Here is an 11,654-nt window from a genome sequence, read left to right as displayed (position 1 = left end):
TGCCTTTAAATTCATTTTGAACCATATTTGAAATTTTGGGTTACCAGATGCACGTTTTCAATCACCAGTTGCACGGAGGATTAATAGCAATCTGCATCCATCGTGATTTCTTAAAGTGTGTAAAAAGCACCCAAGGACGGCCCTGACAGAGAGAGGGCCGTAGTGGGGCACTCCCCTAGCGGGCTATATCAATAGAATGACGGGTAAAAGTATTTAAAACCCTTTTATAATTTTTGGGTTACCAGATGCACGTTTTCAATCACCAGGTGCACGGAGGAAAATGAGCATTTGCATCCATAGTCATGTTTTAAACCGTCCATAAAGCACTCTTGGCCGGCCCCGGCAGAGAGAGAAAGAGATGGTGAAAAAAAAAAAAAATCATCATCAGACCTTCCATAAATAATTCGGGCCGGCCCCCATTGCTAAAGGTCCGTAGTAGGGTGCGCCATAAGCGGACATGAATAGATGGAACACCGCTAACCGCATAGAGAACCGTGTTTTGGGTGACCAGGTGCACGTTTTCAATCACCAGTTGCACATTTTCAATCACCAGTTGCACGGAGGATTAATAGCAATCTGCATCCATCGCGATTTCTTAAAGTGTCTATAAAGCACTCAGGACGGGCCCGACCGAGACAGGGCCTTAGTGGGGTGCTCCCATAGCGGGCAACAATGAGAGGGGTGCCTTTAAATTCATTTTGAACCATATTTGAAATTTTGGGTTACCAGATGCACGTTTTCAATCACCAGTTGCACGGAGGATTAATAGCAATCTGCATCCATCGTGATTTCTTAAAGTGTGTAAAAAGCACCCAAGGACGGCCCTGACAGAGAGAGGGCCGTAGTGGGGCACTCCCCTAGCGGGCTATATCAATAGAATGACGGGTAAAAGTATTTAAAACCCTTTTATAATTTTTGGGTTACCAGATGCACGTTTTCAATCACCAGGTGCACGGAGGAAAATGAGCATTTGCATCCATAGTCATGTTTTAAACCGTCCATAAAGCACTCTTGGCCGGCCCCGGCAGAGAGAGAAAGAGATGGTGAAAAAAAAAAAAAAATCATCATCAGACCTTCCATAAATAATTCGGGCCGGCCCCCATTGCTAAAGGTCCGTAGTAGGGTGCGCCATAAGCGGACATGAATAGATGGAACACCGCTAACCGCATAGAGAACCGTGTTTTGGGTGACCAGGTGCACGTTTTCAATCACCAGTTGCACATTTTCAATCACCAGTTGCACGGAGGATTAATAGCAATCTGCATCCATCGCGATTTCTTAAAGTGTCTATAAAGCACTCAGGACGGGCCCGACCGAGACAGGGCCTTAGTGGGGTGCTCCCATAGCGGGCAACAATGAGAGGGGTGCCTTTAAATTCATTTTGAACCATATTTGAAATTTTGGGTTACCAGATGCACGTTTTCAATCACCAGTTGCACGGAGGATTAATAGCAATCTGCATCCATCGTGATTTCTTAAAGTGTGTAAAAAGCACCCAAGGACGGCCCTGACAGAGAGAGGGCCGTAGTGGGGCACTCCCCTAGCGGGCTATATCAATAGAATGACGGGTAAAAGTATTTAAAACCCTTTTATAATTTTTGGGTTACCAGATGCACGTTTTCAATCACCAGGTGCACGGAGGAAAATGAGCATTTGCATCCATAGTCATGTTTTAAACCGTCCATAAAGCACTCTTGGCCGGCCCCGGCAGAGAGAGAAAGAGATGGTGAAAAAAAAAAAAAATCATCATCAGACCTTCCATAAATAATTCGGGCCGGCCCCCATTGCTAAAGGTCCGTAGTAGGGTGCGCCATAAGCGGACATGAATAGATGGAACACCGCTAACCGCATAGAGAACCGTGTTTTGGGTGACCAGGTGCACGTTTTCAATCACCAGTTGCACATTTTCAATCACCAGTTGCACGGAGGATTAATAGCAATCTGCATCCATCGCGATTTCTTAAAGTGTCTATAAAGCACTCAGGACGGGCCCGACCGAGACAGGGCCTTAGTGGGGTGCTCCCATAGCGGGCAACAATGAGAGGGGTGCCTTTAAATTCATTTTGAACCATATTTGAAATTTTGGGTTACCAGATGCACGTTTTCAATCACCAGTTGCACGGAGGATTAATAGCAATCTGCATCCATCGTGATTTCTTAAAGTGTGTAAAAAGCACCCAAGGACGGCCCTGACAGAGAGAGGGCCGTAGTGGGGCACTCCCCTAGCGGGCTATATCAATAGAATGACGGGTAAAAGTATTTAAAACCCTTTTATAATTTTTGGGTTACCAGATGCACGTTTTCAATCACCAGGTGCACGGAGGAAAATGAGCATTTGCATCCATAGTCATGTTTTAAACCGTCCATAAAGCACTCTTGGCCGGCCCCGGCAGAGAGAGAAAGAGATGGTGAAAAAAAAAAAAAATCATCATCAGACCTTCCATAAATAATTCGGGCCGGCCCCCATTGCTAAAGGTCCGTAGTAGGGTGCGCCATAAGCGGACATGAATAGATGGAACACCGCTAACCGCATAGAGAACCGTGTTTTGGGTGACCAGGTGCACGTTTTCAATCACCAGTTGCACATTTTCAATCACCAGTTGCACGGAGGATTAATAGCAATCTGCATCCATCGCGATTTCTTAAAGTGTCTATAAAGCACTCAGGACGGGCCCGACCGAGACAGGGCCTTAGTGGGGTGCTCCCATAGCGGGCAACAATGAGAGGGGTGCCTTTAAATTCATTTTGAACCATATTTGAAATTTTGGGTTACCAGATGCACGTTTTCAATCACCAGTTGCACGGAGGATTAATAGCAATCTGCATCCATCGTGATTTCTTAAAGTGTGTAAAAAGCACCCAAGGACGGCCCTGACAGAGAGAGGGCCGTAGTGGGGCACTCCCCTAGCGGGCTATATCAATAGAATGACGGGTAAAAGTATTTAAAACCCTTTTATAATTTTTGGGTTACCAGATGCACGTTTTCAATCACCAGGTGCACGGAGGAAAATGAGCATTTGCATCCATAGTCATGTTTTAAACCGTCCATAAAGCACTCTTGGCCGGCCCCGGCAGAGAGAGAAAGAGATGGTGAAAAAAAAAAAAAATCATCATCAGACCTTCCATAAATAATTCGGGCCGGCCCCCATTGCTAAAGGTCCGTAGTAGGGTGCGCCATAAGCGGACATGAATAGATGGAACACCGCTAACCGCATAGAGAACCGTGTTTTGGGTGACCAGGTGCACGTTTTCAATCACCAGTTGCACATTTTCAATCACCAGTTGCACGGAGGATTAATAGCAATCTGCATCCATCGCGATTTCTTAAAGTGTCTATAAAGCACTCAGGACGGGCCCGACCGAGACAGGGCCTTAGTGGGGTGCTCCCATAGCGGGCAACAATGAGAGGGGTGCCTTTAAATTCATTTTGAACCATATTTGAAATTTTGGGTTACCAGATGCACGTTTTCAATCACCAGTTGCACGGAGGATTAATAGCAATCTGCATCCATCGTGATTTCTTAAAGTGTGTAAAAAGCACCCAAGGACGGCCCTGACAGAGAGAGGGCCGTAGTGGGGCACTCCCCTAGCGGGCTATATCAATAGAATGACGGGTAAAAGTATTTAAAACCCTTTTATAATTTTTGGGTTACCAGATGCACGTTTTCAATCACCAGGTGCACGGAGGAAAATGAGCATTTGCATCCATAGTCATGTTTTAAACCGTCCATAAAGCACTCTTGGCCGGCCCCGGCAGAGAGAGAAAGAGATGGTGAAAAAAAAAAAAAATCATCATCAGACCTTCCATAAATAATTCGGGCCGGCCCCCATTGCTAAAGGTCCGTAGTAGGGTGCGCCATAAGCGGACATGAATAGATGGAACACCGCTAACCGCATAGAGAACCGTGTTTTGGGTGACCAGGTGCACGTTTTCAATCACCAGTTGCACATTTTCAATCACCAGTTGCACGGAGGATTAATAGCAATCTGCATCCATCGCGATTTCTTAAAGTGTCTATAAAGCACTCAGGACGGGCCCGACCGAGACAGGGCCTTAGTGGGGTGCTCCCATAGCGGGCAACAATGAGAGGGGTGCCTTTAAATTCATTTTGAACCATATTTGAAATTTTGGGTTACCAGATGCACGTTTTCAATCACCAGTTGCACGGAGGATTAATAGCAATCTGCATCCATCGTGATTTCTTAAAGTGTGTAAAAAGCACCCAAGGACGGCCCTGACAGAGAGAGGGCCGTAGTGGGGCACTCCCCTAGCGGGCTATATCAATAGAATGACGGGTAAAAGTATTTAAAACCCTTTTATAATTTTTGGGTTACCAGATGCACGTTTTCAATCACCAGGTGCACGGAGGAAAATGAGCATTTGCATCCATAGTCATGTTTTAAACCGTCCATAAAGCACTCTTGGCCGGCCCCGGCAGAGAGAGAAAGAGATGGTGAAAAAAAAAAAAAATCATCATCAGACCTTCCATAAATAATTCGGGCCGGCCCCCATTGCTAAAGGTCCGTAGTAGGGTGCGCCATAAGCGGACATGAATAGATGGAACACCGCTAACCGCATAGAGAACCGTGTTTTGGGTGACCAGGTGCACGTTTTCAATCACCAGTTGCACATTTTCAATCACCAGTTGCACGGAGGATTAATAGCAATCTGCATCCATCGCGATTTCTTAAAGTGTCTATAAAGCACTCAGGACGGGCCCGACCGAGACAGGGCCTTAGTGGGGTGCTCCCATAGCGGGCAACAATGAGAGGGGTGCCTTTAAATTCATTTTGAACCATATTTGAAATTTTGGGTTACCAGATGCACGTTTTCAATCACCAGTTGCACGGAGGATTAATAGCAATCTGCATCCATCGTGATTTCTTAAAGTGTGTAAAAAGCACCCAAGGACGGCCCTGACAGAGAGAGGGCCGTAGTGGGGCACTCCCCTAGCGGGCTATATCAATAGAATGACGGGTAAAAGTATTTAAAACCCTTTTATAATTTTTGGGTTACCAGATGCACGTTTTCAATCACCAGGTGCACGGAGGAAAATGAGCATTTGCATCCATAGTCATGTTTTAAACCGTCCATAAAGCACTCTTGGCCGGCCCCGGCAGAGAGAGAAAGAGATGGTGAAAAAAAAAAAAAATCATCATCAGACCTTCCATAAATAATTCGGGCCGGCCCCCATTGCTAAAGGTCCGTAGTAGGGTGCGCCATAAGCGGACATGAATAGATGGAACACCGCTAACCGCATAGAGAACCGTGTTTTGGGTGACCAGGTGCACGTTTTCAATCACCAGTTGCACATTTTCAATCACCAGTTGCACGGAGGATTAATAGCAATCTGCATCCATCGCGATTTCTTAAAGTGTCTATAAAGCACTCAGGACGGGCCCGACCGAGACAGGGCCTTAGTGGGGTGCTCCCATAGCGGGCAACAATGAGAGGGGTGCCTTTAAATTCATTTTGAACCATATTTGAAATTTTGGGTTACCAGATGCACGTTTTCAATCACCAGTTGCACGGAGGATTAATAGCAATCTGCATCCATCGTGATTTCTTAAAGTGTGTAAAAAGCACCCAAGGACGGCCCTGACAGAGAGAGGGCCGTAGTGGGGCACTCCCCTAGCGGGCTATATCAATAGAATGACGGGTAAAAGTATTTAAAACCCTTTTATAATTTTTGGGTTACCAGATGCACGTTTTCAATCACCAGGTGCACGGAGGAAAATGAGCATTTGCATCCATAGTCATGTTTTAAACCGTCCATAAAGCACTCTTGGCCGGCCCCGGCAGAGAGAGAAAGAGATGGTGAAAAAAAAAAAAAATCATCATCAGACCTTCCATAAATAATTCGGGCCGGCCCCCATTGCTAAAGGTCCGTAGTAGGGTGCGCCATAAGCGGACATGAATAGATGGAACACCGCTAACCGCATAGAGAACCGTGTTTTGGGTGACCAGGTGCACGTTTTCAATCACCAGTTGCACATTTTCAATCACCAGTTGCACGGAGGATTAATAGCAATCTGCATCCATCGCGATTTCTTAAAGTGTCTATAAAGCACTCAGGACGGGCCCGACCGAGACAGGGCCTTAGTGGGGTGCTCCCATAGCGGGCAACAATGAGAGGGGTGCCTTTAAATTCATTTTGAACCATATTTGAAATTTTGGGTTACCAGATGCACGTTTTCAATCACCAGTTGCACGGAGGATTAATAGCAATCTGCATCCATCGTGATTTCTTAAAGTGTGTAAAAAGCACCCAAGGACGGCCCTGACAGAGAGAGGGCCGTAGTGGGGCACTCCCCTAGCGGGCTATATCAATAGAATGACGGGTAAAAGTATTTAAAACCCTTTTATAATTTTTGGGTTACCAGATGCACGTTTTCAATCACCAGGTGCACGGAGGAAAATGAGCATTTGCATCCATAGTCATGTTTTAAACCGTCCATAAAGCACTCTTGGCCGGCCCCGGCAGAGAGAGAAAGAGATGGTGAAAAAAAAAAAAAATCATCATCAGACCTTCCATAAATAATTCGGGCCGGCCCCCATTGCTAAAGGTCCGTAGTAGGGTGCGCCATAAGCGGACATGAATAGATGGAACACCGCTAACCGCATAGAGAACCGTGTTTTGGGTGACCAGGTGCACGTTTTCAATCACCAGTTGCACATTTTCAATCACCAGTTGCACGGAGGATTAATAGCAATCTGCATCCATCGCGATTTCTTAAAGTGTCTATAAAGCACTCAGGACGGGCCCGACCGAGACAGGGCCTTAGTGGGGTGCTCCCATAGCGGGCAACAATGAGAGGGGTGCCTTTAAATTCATTTTGAACCATATTTGAAATTTTGGGTTACCAGATGCACGTTTTCAATCACCAGTTGCACGGAGGATTAATAGCAATCTGCATCCATCGTGATTTCTTAAAGTGTGTAAAAAGCACCCAAGGACGGCCCTGACAGAGAGAGGGCCGTAGTGGGGCACTCCCCTAGCGGGCTATATCAATAGAATGACGGGTAAAAGTATTTAAAACCCTTTTATAATTTTTGGGTTACCAGATGCACGTTTTCAATCACCAGGTGCACGGAGGAAAATGAGCATTTGCATCCATAGTCATGTTTTAAACCGTCCATAAAGCACTCTTGGCCGGCCCCGGCAGAGAGAGAAAGAGATGGTGAAAAAAAAAAAAAATCATCATCAGACCTTCCATAAATAATTCGGGCCGGCCCCCATTGCTAAAGGTCCGTAGTAGGGTGCGCCATAAGCGGACATGAATAGATGGAACACCGCTAACCGCATAGAGAACCGTGTTTTGGGTGACCAGGTGCACGTTTTCAATCACCAGTTGCACATTTTCAATCACCAGTTGCACGGAGGATTAATAGCAATCTGCATCCATCGCGATTTCTTAAAGTGTCTATAAAGCACTCAGGACGGGCCCGACCGAGACAGGGCCTTAGTGGGGTGCTCCCATAGCGGGCAACAATGAGAGGGGTGCCTTTAAATTCATTTTGAACCATATTTGAAATTTTGGGTTACCAGATGCACGTTTTCAATCACCAGTTGCACGGAGGATTAATAGCAATCTGCATCCATCGTGATTTCTTAAAGTGTGTAAAAAGCACCCAAGGACGGCCCTGACAGAGAGAGGGCCGTAGTGGGGCACTCCCCTAGCGGGCTATATCAATAGAATGACGGGTAAAAGTATTTAAAACCCTTTTATAATTTTTGGGTTACCAGATGCACGTTTTCAATCACCAGGTGCACGGAGGAAAATGAGCATTTGCATCCATAGTCATGTTTTAAACCGTCCATAAAGCACTCTTGGCCGGCCCCGGCAGAGAGAGAAAGAGATGGTGAAAAAAAAAAAAAATCATCATCAGACCTTCCATAAATAATTCGGGCCGGCCCCCATTGCTAAAGGTCCGTAGTAGGGTGCGCCATAAGCGGACATGAATAGATGGAACACCGCTAACCGCATAGAGAACCGTGTTTTGGGTGACCAGGTGCACGTTTTCAATCACCAGTTGCACATTTTCAATCACCAGTTGCACGGAGGATTAATAGCAATCTGCATCCATCGCGATTTCTTAAAGTGTCTATAAAGCACTCAGGACGGGCCCGACCGAGACAGGGCCTTAGTGGGGTGCTCCCATAGCGGGCAACAATGAGAGGGGTGCCTTTAAATTCATTTTGAACCATATTTGAAATTTTGGGTTACCAGATGCACGTTTTCAATCACCAGTTGCACGGAGGATTAATAGCAATCTGCATCCATCGTGATTTCTTAAAGTGTGTAAAAAGCACCCAAGGACGGCCCTGACAGAGAGAGGGCCGTAGTGGGGCACTCCCCTAGCGGGCTATATCAATAGAATGACGGGTAAAAGTATTTAAAACCCTTTTATAATTTTTGGGTTACCAGATGCACGTTTTCAATCACCAGGTGCACGGAGGAAAATGAGCATTTGCATCCATAGTCATGTTTTAAACCGTCCATAAAGCACTCTTGGCCGGCCCCGGCAGAGAGAGAAAGAGATGGTGAAAAAAAAAAAAAATCATCATCAGACCTTCCATAAATAATTCGGGCCGGCCCCCATTGCTAAAGGTCCGTAGTAGGGTGCGCCATAAGCGGACATGAATAGATGGAACACCGCTAACCGCATAGAGAACCGTGTTTTGGGTGACCAGGTGCACGTTTTCAATCACCAGTTGCACATTTTCAATCACCAGTTGCACGGAGGATTAATAGCAATCTGCATCCATCGCGATTTCTTAAAGTGTCTATAAAGCACTCAGGACGGGCCCGACCGAGACAGGGCCTTAGTGGGGTGCTCCCATAGCGGGCAACAATGAGAGGGGTGCCTTTAAATTCATTTTGAACCATATTTGAAATTTTGGGTTACCAGATGCACGTTTTCAATCACCAGTTGCACGGAGGATTAATAGCAATCTGCATCCATCGTGATTTCTTAAAGTGTGTAAAAAGCACCCAAGGACGGCCCTGACAGAGAGAGGGCCGTAGTGGGGCACTCCCCTAGCGGGCTATATCAATAGAATGACGGGTAAAAGTATTTAAAACCCTTTTATAATTTTTGGGTTACCAGATGCACGTTTTCAATCACCAGGTGCACGGAGGAAAATGAGCATTTGCATCCATAGTCATGTTTTAAACCGTCCATAAAGCACTCTTGGCCGGCCCCGGCAGAGAGAGAAAGAGATGGTGAAAAAAAAAAAAAATCATCATCAGACCTTCCATAAATAATTCGGGCCGGCCCCCATTGCTAAAGGTCCGTAGTAGGGTGCGCCATAAGCGGACATGAATAGATGGAACACCGCTAACCGCATAGAGAACCGTGTTTTGGGTGACCAGGTGCACGTTTTCAATCACCAGTTGCACATTTTCAATCACCAGTTGCACGGAGGATTAATAGCAATCTGCATCCATCGCGATTTCTTAAAGTGTCTATAAAGCACTCAGGACGGGCCCGACCGAGACAGGGCCTTAGTGGGGTGCTCCCATAGCGGGCAACAATGAGAGGGGTGCCTTTAAATTCATTTTGAACCATATTTGAAATTTTGGGTTACCAGATGCACGTTTTCAATCACCAGTTGCACGGAGGATTAATAGCAATCTGCATCCATCGTGATTTCTTAAAGTGTGTAAAAAGCACCCAAGGACGGCCCTGACAGAGAGAGGGCCGTAGTGGGGCACTCCCCTAGCGGGCTATATCAATAGAATGACGGGTAAAAGTATTTAAAACCCTTTTATAATTTTTGGGTTACCAGATGCACGTTTTCAATCACCAGGTGCACGGAGGAAAATGAGCATTTGCATCCATAGTCATGTTTTAAACCGTCCATAAAGCACTCTTGGCCGGCCCCGGCAGAGAGAGAAAGAGATGGTGAAAAAAAAAAAAAAATCATCATCAGACCTTCCATAAATAATTCGGGCCGGCCCCCATTGCTAAAGGTCCGTAGTAGGGTGCGCCATAAGCGGACATGAATAGATGGAACACCGCTAACCGCATAGAGAACCGTGTTTTGGGTGACCAGGTGCACGTTTTCAATCACCAGTTGCACATTTTCAATCACCAGTTGCACGGAGGATTAATAGCAATCTGCATCCATCGCGATTTCTTAAAGTGTCTATAAAGCACTCAGGACGGGCCCGACCGAGACAGGGCCTTAGTGGGGTGCTCCCATAGCGGGCAACAATGAGAGGGGTGCCTTTAAATTCATTTTGAACCATATTTGAAATTTTGGGTTACCAGATGCACGTTTTCAATCACCAGTTGCACGGAGGATTAATAGCAATCTGCATCCATCGTGATTTCTTAAAGTGTGTAAAAAGCACCCAAGGACGGCCCTGACAGAGAGAGGGCCGTAGTGGGGCACTCCCCTAGCGGGCTATATCAATAGAATGACGGGTAAAAGTATTTAAAACCCTTTTATAATTTTTGGGTTACCAGATGCACGTTTTCAATCACCAGGTGCACGGAGGAAAATGAGCATTTGCATCCATAGTCATGTTTTAAACCGTCCATAAAGCACTCTTGGCCGGCCCCGGCAGAGAGAGAAAGAGATGGTGAAAAAAAAAAAAAATCATCATCAGACCTTCCATAAATAATTCGGGCCGGCCCCCATTGCTAAAGGTCCGTAGTAGGGTGCGCCATAAGCGGACATGAATAGATGGAACACCGCTAACCGCATAGAGAACCGTGTTTTGGGTGACCAGGTGCACGTTTTCAATCACCAGTTGCACATTTTCAATCACCAGTTGCACGGAGGATTAATAGCAATCTGCATCCATCGCGATTTCTTAAAGTGTCTATAAAGCACTCAGGACGGGCCCGACCGAGACAGGGCCTTAGTGGGGTGCTCCCATAGCGGGCAACAATGAGAGGGGTGCCTTTAAATTCATTTTGAACCATATTTGAAATTTTGGGTTACCAGATGCACGTTTTCAATCACCAGTTGCACGGAGGATTAATAGCAATCTGCATCCATCGTGATTTCTTAAAGTGTGTAAAAAGCACCCAAGGACGGCCCTGACAGAGAGAGGGCCGTAGTGGGGCACTCCCCTAGCGGGCTATATCAATAGAATGACGGGTAAAAGTATTTAAAACCCTTTTATAATTTTTGGGTTACCAGATGCACGTTTTCAATCACCAGGTGCACGGAGGAAAATGAGCATTTGCATCCATAGTCATGTTTTAAACCGTCCATAAAGCACTCTTGGCCGGCCCCGGCAGAGAGAGAAAGAGATGGTGAAAAAAAAAAAAAAATCATCATCAGACCTTCCATAAATAATTCGGGCCGGCCCCCATTGCTAAAGGTCCGTAGTAGGGTGCGCCATAAGCGGACATGAATAGATGGAACACCGCTAACCGCATAGAGAACCGTGTTTTGGGTGACCAGGTGCACGTTTTCAATCACCAGTTGCACATTTTCAATCACCAGTTGCACGGAGGATTAATAGCAATCTGCATCCATCGCGATTTCTTAAAGTGTCTATAAAGCACTCAGGACGGGCCCGACCGAGACAGGGCCTTAGTGGGGTGCTCCCATAGCGGGCAACAATGAGAGGGGTGCCTTTAAATTCATTTTGAACCATATTTGAAATTTTGGGTTACCAGATGCACGTTT

Source organism: Oncorhynchus mykiss, unplaced genomic scaffold (genome assembly GCF_013265735.2).
Source record: "Oncorhynchus mykiss isolate Arlee unplaced genomic scaffold, USDA_OmykA_1.1 un_scaffold_441, whole genome shotgun sequence".
NCBI lineage: Eukaryota > Metazoa > Chordata > Actinopteri > Salmoniformes > Salmonidae > Oncorhynchus > Oncorhynchus mykiss.
The sequence above is the reverse complement of the archived record's forward strand: the minus strand, read 5'-3'. Positions refer to the sequence as shown.